Source organism: Rhinolophus hipposideros (assembly GCF_964194185.1).
Source record: "Rhinolophus hipposideros genome assembly, chromosome: 6".
Lineage (NCBI taxonomy): Eukaryota > Metazoa > Chordata > Mammalia > Chiroptera > Rhinolophidae > Rhinolophus > Rhinolophus hipposideros.
The window spans coordinates 11,560,029-11,572,642 of NC_138052.1; positions in this window are offsets into that span (position 1 = coordinate 11,560,029).

A 12,614-nucleotide genomic window follows, 5' to 3' on the forward strand; every position below is an offset into this window, starting at 1 on the left:
ATAATTAATATAATCTGTATGGCCCGCTTTACTTACTCAGAATACAAATGTGATTATATTGCTCTAATTAGCCCCAAAGGATTATTTAAACATTTATAGCCAATCTTAACAGGAAGTCCAGTATGTACATTTTGAGGCCTCCTAGCAACACCCCCATCTCTACCTCATCTGAGAATGCACAGGGTAGAATTTGTCTTATTTCCAAATGTTCAGAAATAAGATAACTGAAGAGTCTGATCAGCATCTTTTGCCAAAGGCGTCCAAGGGTGGCGCTGTTGAAGATGGCCTGTTCAGGTCTTAATCCTGTGCCCCACACATGCTGGCTTAATGTTTCCAAGCTCAGTAATTGTGCCAGGTTGACTGGGTCAGGGGTGAAGGTCATGCTTGCAACTCTGTCCCATGCTACCCCAGCTCTAGCCTGTGACTTTAGGGCTCCTGATTTTGCCTGGGCCATTAGACGCCTCCTGCCTTCTGAGGAGGTCCCTTCGGTGCCCTCCGTATTCTTTCCTCTCAGCAGACCTTAAAGGCCAGGAAGACCTTGTTCAGCCAGGGTGCTGGTTCAGAATCTGGAAGCAGGGACACGGCTATGATCTCAGAGGGCTCCTGCGCTGCTAATACAAACGGATCCATTCCTTCCAGGAGATCTGCCTACCAGGGAGAAGCAGCTTTTGCTAAAGCCTGGGTGTGAGAGAGCCATTTGGGGCCTGACTGCCTGACTTGGAATCCTGATTTTACCATTTCTGAGCTGGGTAATCTTGCGCAATTTGCTTAATCTCTTTAAGAGTCAATTTCCTCACTTGTGAAGGAGGGTTTATTCAAGCACCTTCTCTTCGGGATCCCGGCAAGAATTAAATGAGATAATCCATGTGAAGTGTATAGTGTAGTTCCTGGCACGAATGTACTCAACAAAAGCCACAAAATAATTATACTACATAAGACCCAAAAGGTCCTATTACACAAAAATGGAAGTTTTGCTACCAGAGGACTTCTTCTCCATTATGTGGAGAAACTGCTGGAAACTCACTTGTTTAAAAAAAAAAAAAAAATCTGTCTTAACTTCATAGTAAGGCTAAACTACTCCCTCCTGAATTTATTTGCTATGTTTGTTTGCTCTTTGGTGAATTGTCAGTAGAGATCTTTCTTGGTTTCTGCTTTCTTTCTATTTTTAGTTAAACTTTTTTATATTGAGAGAACTATATATTCATATGCAGTAATAAGAAATAATACAGAGGGATTCCATGTAAACTTTTCCTTAATTTTTTGAGCGTGTGTGAGGGTGTGTGTGCGTGTGTGTGTGAGTGAGACAGTCTCTTTGTCTGTTATTCAAATTGGATCACTTCTGTTCTATCTTTCAGGTCATTAATTCTTTCTTCTGTCCTCTACATTCTATTGTTGAGTCCATCCACTGAGTTTTATTTGGGTTATTGTATTTTTCAGTTCTAAAATTTTCATTTTGTTCTTCTATATATATTGTTTCTTTGCTGAGATTTTCTATTTCTTTGCTGAGTCTGTTTTTCAATTTGTTGCAAATGTGTTCTCAATTATTCATTGAACATTATATGACAGCTGATTTAAAATCTTTGTCCAATACTTCTAACATGTCTGTGTTGGTGTCTATTTTTCCCCCCATTAAAGCTGAGGTTTCCTTAGTTCTTTGTAGGATGTGTGATTTTTATTGAAACCTGAACATTTTGGGTATTACGTTATGAGACTATGGGTCTTAGATCATTTTAACTGGCTTTGGTAACATCACTCCATCAGGGAAAAGATGGGGCTACCCCTCATTACTGCCAGGTAGGAATGGGGATCCCAGTTCCTCATTCACCCTCATGGACCCCTATGGGTGATGGAGCTCCTTCTTACTGCTAAATGGGGGTAAGAGATCTGACTCCCCACAAGGTCTTTATCCCCACCTTGCCTTGTCACTGCTCCCATATGGCTTTCATGAGGGGCATGGTGGCCTCATTATCACTGGGTGGTGGTGAAAGACTTGACTCTTTGCTAGGTCTCCTCTGATCCTCTAGTATAGAGGAGCAGCACCCCTTGTTACTGCTGGTAGATTACTTGGTGCTATGGTATTGCATCCTTCCCACATGGTGTCCATAAAGTAGGAGTGCGGGGACCTTATTACTGTCTATTACAAGCCTATTAATGCAGGTAACCGTACTGCAGTCCAGTTCTCTATTCTGTTTTTTTATACATCACCCTGATAGGGGAGTTTGGGGCACCTTGTTACAGTCCAAAGATTGTGGAAGTCTGAGTTCCCTGGCCGGCCTTCGCTAGCATGGGTGGAGTGGGCCTCAGCTTTATCCATGGCATCTGGCTTTATCCATGGTGTCTGGCTAGAGTAGAGTATTACTGTCTAACAATTATCCATCTTTCTAGCCTGCCCTTTGCATGGTCCTTTTATTGGGGAAAGCAGGTTTTTTTTTTTTTTTTTTTTTGTCTTGTCTGTATCCATTGGCATTTCTAGGGTGCAGGCTTCTTTAGCTTCAAGTCTGAGATATACATATGAGGCAAAAAAGAAAATCCAGGAGCTTACCACCTTCTCATTCCTCAGGTGCTGAGTTTCCTAGCTGCTCTGCCTTCTCTCCACTTTTCAGTCTTCTTGTTTGTTTTATGTATAATGTCCAGGGGTTTTAGTTGTATTTAGTGGGGGAATGAGGAGAACAGACTTCTAATACATCTCCCCAGATAAGGAAATTCATTTTTGCTTCATTTAAAAAAAAACAAACATTGTTTTCCTTATAATTTTTTTATAAGTCAAATATTAAAGATATCAACCTCTGTAATATCAAAATGTAAAAAAAAATATGTTTTCCCATATGTGGTTATTTGTATCCTTTCTCAAGACCTGTGTCACATTCTTTGGGACCCTTAAGAAAAACCATATTTTTGATAGTGGTGATGGTAATGATGAAGCTTCGCTCTTTGTCCAAATTGAGTTATCCTGTCTCCTGTTGCCATGGATAATTGAGAATTAGTTCTCAGAGGAGTGAAATCTTGGTAGCAGATTCAAGGCTTGCATGTCCCCATTCTCGGATAGAAATTGAAACTTTCAGAGGACTCATCAGGAGCTGCTGATAGCAGGAGTGCCTTGGCCCCCAGGTTGGGCTGAGGAAGTTCCCTTCAGTGATGCACGCTTGCATGCTGGATCTGAGAAACCTTAATGAGGCCTCAATGCCTTGGACAGTTAGAGCTGCAGTGAGGAGCTTGTCCCCTTCACAAAATACTAGGAACATACCCTTTTCTTACTTAAATGCTGCAAAGCTAAGACTCTTCTGGGACTCATTGACTTTGAGGTCATTATTTATATGGTGCTTCCAAGTAGCTGCTGGGTTTCCTGGTCCCTACAATCAGGGGAGGTTCTTAGGAAAATTGTGATCCTTGAGGTGATGGTTTTGGGTAATTCTACCCCATTTATGCCCTTCATTCTTTGAAATGTCTATTCCATTGTTTATCCACTTATTAGGTGACTACATTATTTTGGGGGAGGTATGGAGGAAAGACGAATGAAAAGCATTCTTTTATCTGATAGAATAACAGTGAGAAAGGAGGACAATGTCGATTACATTTAGAGCCATGATGGAGAGAACCTCAAGATCGCCCTGGAGAGAACCTCAAGATTGCAGAACAGGCCAGGATACACAGTCAGAAAGGGCTTCTCTAAAGAGGTGACACCTCATTTGAGTCTTTCTGGGGGAAAAGAATTAATCAAGTAAAGAATGAGCAGGAGGATGAGGCTGACCACTTCAGCAGAGGGTTCCAGGATGGTGGGACCACAGAGCGGCAAATGAGGGAGGTACAAAAGGAGAGACTGGAGAGGCCGAGGGTGTTTGGTGACACAGGGCCTTATTGTCAGGCTACCAAGCCTAGCTTTCAGCCTGAAGACAATGGGCAACCACAAGGGTCTTTATGAAGAATAGTAGCCCAGTATTCCAGAAAACTCATTCTGACTTTCATGTGTAAGAGGAATGGATTGGGGAGGGAGACACCATGGTCTTGAGTGCAATCACTGGCCACTTCAGTCTTGTCGTAATTCAGTATGTTTATTAGCACTGATATTAGTAACTTTATATAACCCTAGGAGCAGTATTTTTGTTGTTTTAAATGAGAATTGGGAGAATGGAAGACAGCCCCAATTTGTGTTGAGTTCTCAAGCCATACTGTATAGGTAAAAAAACATTTGCTGAGGTTTAAGACCTGCTGGCTTTTTTTTTTCTTGTAACCCATAGATAACTGAGAATTGCTATCATCAGGCAAATTCTTTTCCATCCATCCACTTATGTAAATAACAGAAAGGACCTTTCTTGTGAGTTGTGAAGATTGTTCTGAATGAGAAAATAGTTGCTTTTCACTGGTTTGGAAAAGTGATAGGAGCTGCTGGTAAAAGAGAGGAAAATGAAGGCCATTTCCATTTGTTTCTTCCCTTTGGATCAGAAATGATTAAAATGTAAACCAAACCTTGAAACACCCAGTCAAGCAGAAATGGGAAAACACAGGATAAAGGGTATTTGAGATATAACTAGTGAGTTTGGGGAGGGGTGAAAGGTGGGGGAACCATTTGTTGTCCCCAGGAAACAATATTACTTTCATCAAAAGGAAGAAAAATAAGTTCTCTGGTTTCCTATGTCCTGAGGCTGAGTTTAATTAAGGCAAGAAAGGGCAGAGAGAAGTGATAAATAAAACAAAACCTAGATCTGCAAGAAACTGCCCTAGAGAAGTTAGAGGCTGGTAATCATCATTACATGAGTGATGAGATATGTCAAGGATGGAGGATGTCATGTGGACAATATAATGAAGCGCCATATGGGAGGAGATAGTAAAATCCAAACACCTTTTATAATAGCAGAACTAAGATGCAGGGCGCATGCATGAGCACTGGTACTTTGCAGTTTGACAAAACGGATCCTAGATGTCTTCCTCTTTATCAAGCTGGGAATGGAGTAAGTGACAACTGAAAGGTGATGTCCTTGGCCCAGGGCCACTTAAGAGTTTTACTGGCGATATGAAACAAGAACACTGAGTGATGGATGATTTGTGTGGTAAAGATTACATTTCAAATGATCTTGGGAAAAAAGAAATATGAGCAGAAACACAACCAAAGGCAACAAGAATACCTGGAGCAAATGGGAAGTCAAGTTGACAAATACAGGATGGAAAATCCAGGTTTGCCACTTTTGGGTTGGGTGACTTTGGACATGTCACAGCTATTCATCAGTTGGCCAATACATGGGGCTAAAGTGCACTGACCTAATCGTAGGTGTTCTTAAAGGGATGAGATGAATTAGGACGTATAAGGCTCTTAAACAGCACCTGGCATGCAGAAAATGCACTATATAAAAAAATGCTAAGACTACTGTGATGTGGGTTGTTTGCCCAACTCAGTGAGGTGTCTGGAGACCCACTTTGAGATAGCATAAAAGTAAAAATATGTCATTGGGTAGCTCTGAGCCAACTTGTAGAAGAGTCTAGAGCCAAGGGAGTGAGAAATCAGTACAAGCATTCAATGGGGGATGGAAAGCTCAGGATCGTAAATGGGAGGCTGCCCCATGAGTCCAGGATGCACTGGACCAAACATGGGGCCAGAGTCAGTCTGGATCAAGCTGAGGGCAGTGTGGAAGCTCTGAGTCGGTGGGGATTTGTGTCGCTTTTGTTTACTGTTTGTAAGCCCAGTGCCTAGAGCAGTGCCTGGTACATAGCTAGCCCTCTCTAAGTATCTGTTGAGTAAATGATTCAAGTGTTGAGTGGGTAGTGAACATGTTGGCCTAGTATAAAGGAACAGAATCCAGATGGACAGCTGCCAGAGGGAAGCCACCTCAAAGGCCAAGGGAACTCTCACAGTAAGTGTTCTGGGTTCTCTGGAGGGTCCAGAATTAGAAAATCCTGAAGTTGAGATGGTAGAAGAAACCCAAGATAGAATAAAAACAATGAAAAATAGTATTTCTGAAGAAATGAAGAACATACCTTGAGCGCTCAAAATTATTTCAGTTAAAAAGTAAGGAAGGCTGAGGAACATCAATTAATATCTTTCTCTCTTACCCCCTCCCTCATGCCTTTCCTCCTTCCCTTTGGATTTCTGTCTTTCATCTACCAATCTACCCTGATATAAAGGAAGTGGTTGCCACCTAATTTTTATCTCTTCTATGAATGGAGCAAGGATACAATCAAGTGACTTTAAGGAATAATTGAGGGATTTCAATTAGGTTTAAAGTAGAATTTCTTAATAACCAGGAGTGCTCAATCTTGAAATTTGTTATATATTGAGGTGAGTGGGGAAAACCTTCTGAGCTAAGAGATCTCTGCCAGGAGTATAAGTTCTCCATTTTCTAGAACGCTCATTGATTCTACACGAAAGACAGTGAACAAGGAAAACTCATGGCGGGCCTCTGCCTGGGAGGGTGTGCACTGAAGATGATCTTAAGGATGTAGGCCTGCAACATGAAATTGGATGATGGGAGGCAAGAGGAGGAAGTCCAAAGTCCAGTTCAAGGCAAGTGGCAGAATTTTCTTTTCAGCAGGTCAAAGCACAGAGGACTCCTTTACCTATTAATGATTAGTTATTTATTCTTAGTTTTCAGTCTGGGATGTTGTGATAAAGATGTATAGGATGGTGGTGATTGGCAGTGGTGGTCTGTGTGTAGTAGGTGTGAGGATGTGGGTCTATATGTAGACATATGTATCTGTGTGTGAGTGTTTGTGTGTGTGTGTGTACATATGCGTAGACAAGAATGAAAAAGAACGGTCTATATTTTCAAATGCTGCTAAAGTGCTTAGAGATCTTCAGTATAGGTTTCCATGGAAACATGAAAGGCTGTCTCAGTAACAAATGGCAGGATACTGGAGCAAAGGGCATAGATAGTCACATTTAGCATCTTTTATAATCTCCCTATTTTTGTTCATTTGTGAGGACAAGCAGGTTAAAAGAGTGATCAAAATACTCAGAAATATTTGAAAGGTTATTTTAATAAAAATTGAGAACACTGGTCATTGGGCTTTTGTTTTACACAGCTTTCACATAGTACAGAGGTTATTTCCAGATTCTCTCTTTGATTTCTTTCTTTACTTCGGTTTGTGTACCAACCAATTCTTGTTAAATATTTATGGACAAGATTAAAGACTTTATAAAACTTAGCAGCTGGCAGCTGTCCTCGCCTAAAGGATAAAGCAGAGAGTTTTCATTTTAATTGGATAACTATGTGACCGAAATATCTAACCCTCAAGGGAAATACAAGAATTAAAATATGTAAAGCAATTTTTAAAAGACAAAATCACCTTTTACATTTTGTAGTCTTTATTTCCTTAGGTAGTTTTGTGTGAAGGTGAAGTTACAATGCTGTCTTTTATAGTTCCCTAAGGTTGAAGACACATTTCAATGTTTCAGAATGTCTTCCTAATAAGATTCAAGTGGTGAACACACAATTTTTGTCCTGGTTGTGACACAAAATCAGCTATCATATTTCATTTCTAAGGCTCTCTAGCACAGCTGTCTCATGACCAAGTGATAAAATGACAGAGTAAACTAAAAAATTCAGAGGTTTGAAGAAACTGCTAAACTAACTGTCTGACATTGAATAGAGTGGACAGCAGTTGAAAAAGAGTGATTTTTCCATTTCTCACGTCAATAATTTTCTGATGTTTGATAGACATACTTTTGTGTTGAGCCTCTAATGTTGTTTTGAAAGACCCAGATTATCCTGGATAAGTCACTATCCCTCTGTGCTTCCAAAACTCGGCAATAATCTACAGGGATTGGACAAGGTATTTCCTGAGAACTTTTTAAGGCCTGTCTAAGTCAGGGTTGGTAAGCAAAGAATCATGAAAAAAATCCTGTTCACTGCCTGCTTTTTTAATATAGGTCTGTAAGCTAAGAATGATTTTTAAAATGTTTTTAAATGGTTGGAGAAAAAAATGAAAAGATTGATATTTTGTGATACGCAAAAATTATATGAAACTCAAATTTCAGTGTCCATAAAGTTTTATTGCAACACAGCCACGCTTATTTGTTAATGTACTGTCTATGGCAGTTTTCACATGACAATAGCACTATTGAATACTGGTGATATAGGTCATATGACCCACAAAGCCTAAAATACTTCCTATCTCATCTTCCCCTGAAAAGGTTGTCAACCTCTATTTGAATGATTCTGAATCAATCAAAAAGAATCAGTCAAATCATCTTTTTTGTTATTGTTGCCGTTTGTTTGAATGGTAACACTCTTAATACATCTGACTGTGTGTGGACAAAGTCTTTGTTAATTTTTTGCTCTGTTATTAAAGGTGAAAAATGTGGCTTTCTTCAAACAAACCAGATAACGTATAGACGTGAACAAATTTCTCTGGGTCATTTTTCCTTCCTCAGTTTTACAGGAGTAGAGTCAGCTGCATTGCTTGAGGAGTGGGGTAGGTGGCCGCATGTGATGAGTGGAGCAAAGGTTTCAAGATTCCATTCCCTTGAAGTCTTCCATGTTTACAGGTCTCACACCCGAGTCCTGGGAAAAACTCTTAACTGGCTGAAATGCAAGTGGAACCGATTATTAGCAGAACAACTGGGGAGCTAGCCTTTATGGATGCTCTGCTTTGTGGCAGCCTCAGTGTGAGGCATTTGCATGCATGGTTTATTTATTCCTTATAACAATCTCATTTCCCAGGAGGGAGAGTCTGGGGCTTGGAGAGGTTAGACATCTAGTAAGTAGAGGAGACATGATTTGAGCTTACATCTGTTTGACTTCAAAGCTCATGTTCTTATAAAGTCAGTTTAACATTTACAAGGAGAACTTTTTCCCCCAGTAAGGAAGTATCCTAAACAAACAAACAAACAAACAAACAAACAAAAAATGAAAATAAAAAGGCCAGAATACATAAATTTGGATCATAACAAGGTCCAGGAACCTCTGTCAGTCTCTCTGGGTATGTCTCATAGAGCCAGTGCTGGCAGAACACTCCCTAAAGATTTTCAATCTCTTTTTAATGATCAGAACTTTCCTTTATGGGATTTCGTTCGCTTTTCCCCCCATGCTATCACCTCTTGTTGCTGACATCCCACTTGTCTCTAAGGGCTGGTCCCAGTATGCAGAGTGCAGCCAGGAGCTTTGACACCTTTGCTGGCCATTCCCAAGCACCACTTCCCCCGTCTAGTCTGTGAGGAAGCTTCCTACCTGGGCAGATCACATCTTCCTCCGAGCCCCCAAATGGGGTTTCCTTAGACTCAACATTCTTCCATGCAATGTCACTAGGTTGTGAGCTCCTTGAGGTCGGGAATGCCGTTGTAGTCCTTTGCACTCCAGCAGTACTGAGCACAGTGCCTTGTGGAGGCAATGGACATTTGTTGAGAAGGCTTACATGGAAAAAATATTCCATTCTAGCAATTCACTTCATTACTTATTTTCTGAATGCCTACTGTATGCAGAACAGGAACACACGGAATGATGCAAGGCTGTGCTTACTTCAGCAGAAATGGAGCAGGGGAGCCCTGAGATGTAACATCTGGGCATAACATTTTTTGAAAGAGAGTCTCAAGTTCACTGGGAAGAAAGCGTCTTCTTCTGTGTTACCCATGTTCTAGACCAGGGTGCTCTGGCCCTAATGCCAGAAATGATGGAAGCACTACTCATTGCTCTAGTTTCAACTTTTCGAATCCTGTGTTGTGTGTGTGTGCATGTGATCAAGAAATCCACTTTATTTATTTATTTATTTATTTATTTATTTATTTATTTATTATATTCCAATTTTACTGGGATACAATTGATACGCAGCATTGTATACATTTAAGGTGTACTGCACAATGATTTGACTTATTTATCATTGTGAAATGATGCCACAAGTTTAGTTCACATCCATCATCTCATAGAGATACACACAACAAAAGAAAAAGAAAATCCTTTTCACGTGATGCGAAATCTTAGGATCTGCTTTCTAAATGACTTTCAAATATACCACACAGCAGTGTTAACAACTATAGTTGTCATGTTGTACATTACATCCTTATTTTATCTTCTGAGTGGAAGTTGGTATTTTTTGACTATCTTCAGCCAATTTCCCCATCCCCCACCTCTGACTCTGGCAACCACCATTCTACTCTGTTTCTATGAGGTGTTTTTTTGTTTGTTTGTTTTAAACCATTCCACATATGAGTGTAAGTAAGATTATACAGTATTTGTCTTTCTATGAGAAGTCCTATTTCCCCTCCCTGCTGTCACCTTGCCTTCCCCACCATAACTTCTTCCCCTACACTGTGGGCAGTAGCATAAGTATATTTCATTATTTCCTCAGCAAAACCTTTGCCATATTGGAGTGAGCCATTTTTGGCATCCATTTGTGACAATCTTTGGAAGAGTCACTGACACAGCAATGCTGGGTGGGTGGACCACGGATTTGTGGGCTTTCCCAGCTGCACAGGGTGGGGCCAGGACCTCCCCTACAGTCCTGATTCCTGATCCCCACCCCACATACAGGGTGAGATGGGAGGTTGGGCTGGGAGTGCCTGTCCTTTCCATCTGGGCTTGAGATGTAGACTAATAATGCAAAACATTTTGAACATTTATTTTGTGTCAAATACTATTCCTTTGTAACACTTTGTAAGTATTATCCCCCTTAACTCTCACAACCATGCCCATTTTAGAGATAAGGAAATGGATGTAGAAAAGTTAAGTAACCTGCTCCATATTATACAGTTGTCAGAGACAACAATTACACCCAAGCCATCTGACACCAGAAGCTGAGCTGACACAGACCTGAGTGCTTGGTGTTGTTTTTAGCTACTAAGAGTTTGTTTCAAAATCTCTGGCAAAAGAATTTGTAGTCTTCCATGATAAACGTTCACTAAGGTGCTGTAGCTCAGATCCCCAGCTTTGTTTTCCTAGGGAAAAAAAATCCAATTGAGAAAGGATTATACTTGGAGTCATTTAAAAACTAATTTGATAGTTATAATTGTCCTTTAGAAAGAAACCCTTTCTCATTTTGTGCTTCTGAAGCCTTTATTTCTGAGTGTGGGGTGGGTGGGGATTGGGGAGTCGGAGGTGGGAAGTTGGATGAGCTGTGAAAATAAGTGGATTTTCTCTGATGTCTAATCCACTAATTATGCAGAGCAAAATTGGATCACGCTTGTAATTCAGTTTTTACTGTTTGCATTAAGAAATGCTGTTGGCAGGTTGTGAACAGGAAAAGAGAGAAGGACATTGCAAATCATTACTTAATGTGAACAGAGTGAATGGTAGTTTTATTTGGGGGAGTAGGCAGGTGTTGCACTTGGTCTGCTCAATTTAGCTAATGCAGCAGCAGCAACAATGACTAAAGTGGCAGCAGAGGATATTAAAGAAAGTAAGGCGGTGAAAAATTTGAATATAGGTCATAATGCTTACTGTGTTTGCATACAGGATGAGAAGTAAAGGGCAGGGCATGAATGTTTTTTTTGTTATTCATTTTTTTTCATTGAGTTTAAAGGAACTTTAACCTCAAAATTAACTCTAATGATAGAAATTTTAGGAAAGTGATGAACTATTGGGTGAAAAACTTAGGGCTGGTCAGCACCTTTCTTCAAGTTTGCCTGGAGCCCAAGGCTACCACTCTCCCTCTGTGTGTAATCATGCTTCTCTCTGTCATGGGGTCACTGTTATGTCCTCTACCATCTGGAAGCTGCTTGGGGGTGTACCTTCCCTTTAGTTTTCATGGCATACCAAATGCCATGAAATGCTAACAATCTGAGGAAAGAAACATCGAGAAGATGAATTTCGTCTGACGGAAAAGAGAAACCAGAAATAAAAATAGTTCTGGATGGCATGTATGTGGGAGATATAGTTTCCTAGAAAGGTTTTACCATGTTGGGCTGTGATTGTTTGTGCCCAGTACTTGTTTATGCTTACATTTTCTCTCTCATGGTCTTTCTTTCTCTTCTATCATTTCTTTGTAACTTTATAAACTTGTCTTTAAGATACAGGTTTTGCTCAAAGCCTGTCATACAACTGGGGGCCCTGTTGACACCATTCTCCATTTGGGATACTGTGTTTCTGCCAACTACTCACTGATAAGGCAGCAAACCAGGCACCTGACCTGACCCAACAAGTGGAAGATTCTGAAATCATGAAGGTCTTTGATACAACTTGAGATCTGAGCTCACTGCCACCTTTTTTAACAGGACAATTCTCTTTCAGTCCCAGGTAGCATTCATTTTCCTAAAGCCACTCCTGGGAAGAGCATGAAAATAGAAAGAATGAGTTGCCCCTCGGGTGGTCCCAGGAAGACAAGGTGAATACTGTCCTTTGATACAAAGTGAGCTGCAGGGTTGGGTGTGATGTAGGCAGAGGATGCCAGGAATAAGGGCTTTGAGACCCAACTGCTCCCTAAGTGGTAAAGTTGCGTTACTACTGATTTCTCTTCTTCACAGCATGGTTTTTATTTGTTTTTTAACAGCTTTATGAAAATATAATTCATACACCATACAATGCATCCAGTTAAAGTGTACAGTTTATGATATATTCATAGACTTGTGCAACAATCACTATAATCAATTTTAGAACATTTTCACTCCCTACTCCTACTCCCACCAAAAAATCCCACGTTTCTGGCAGTCACTCCCTATTTCCCCCTACCCCTCAGCCCTGGAAACCACTAATCTG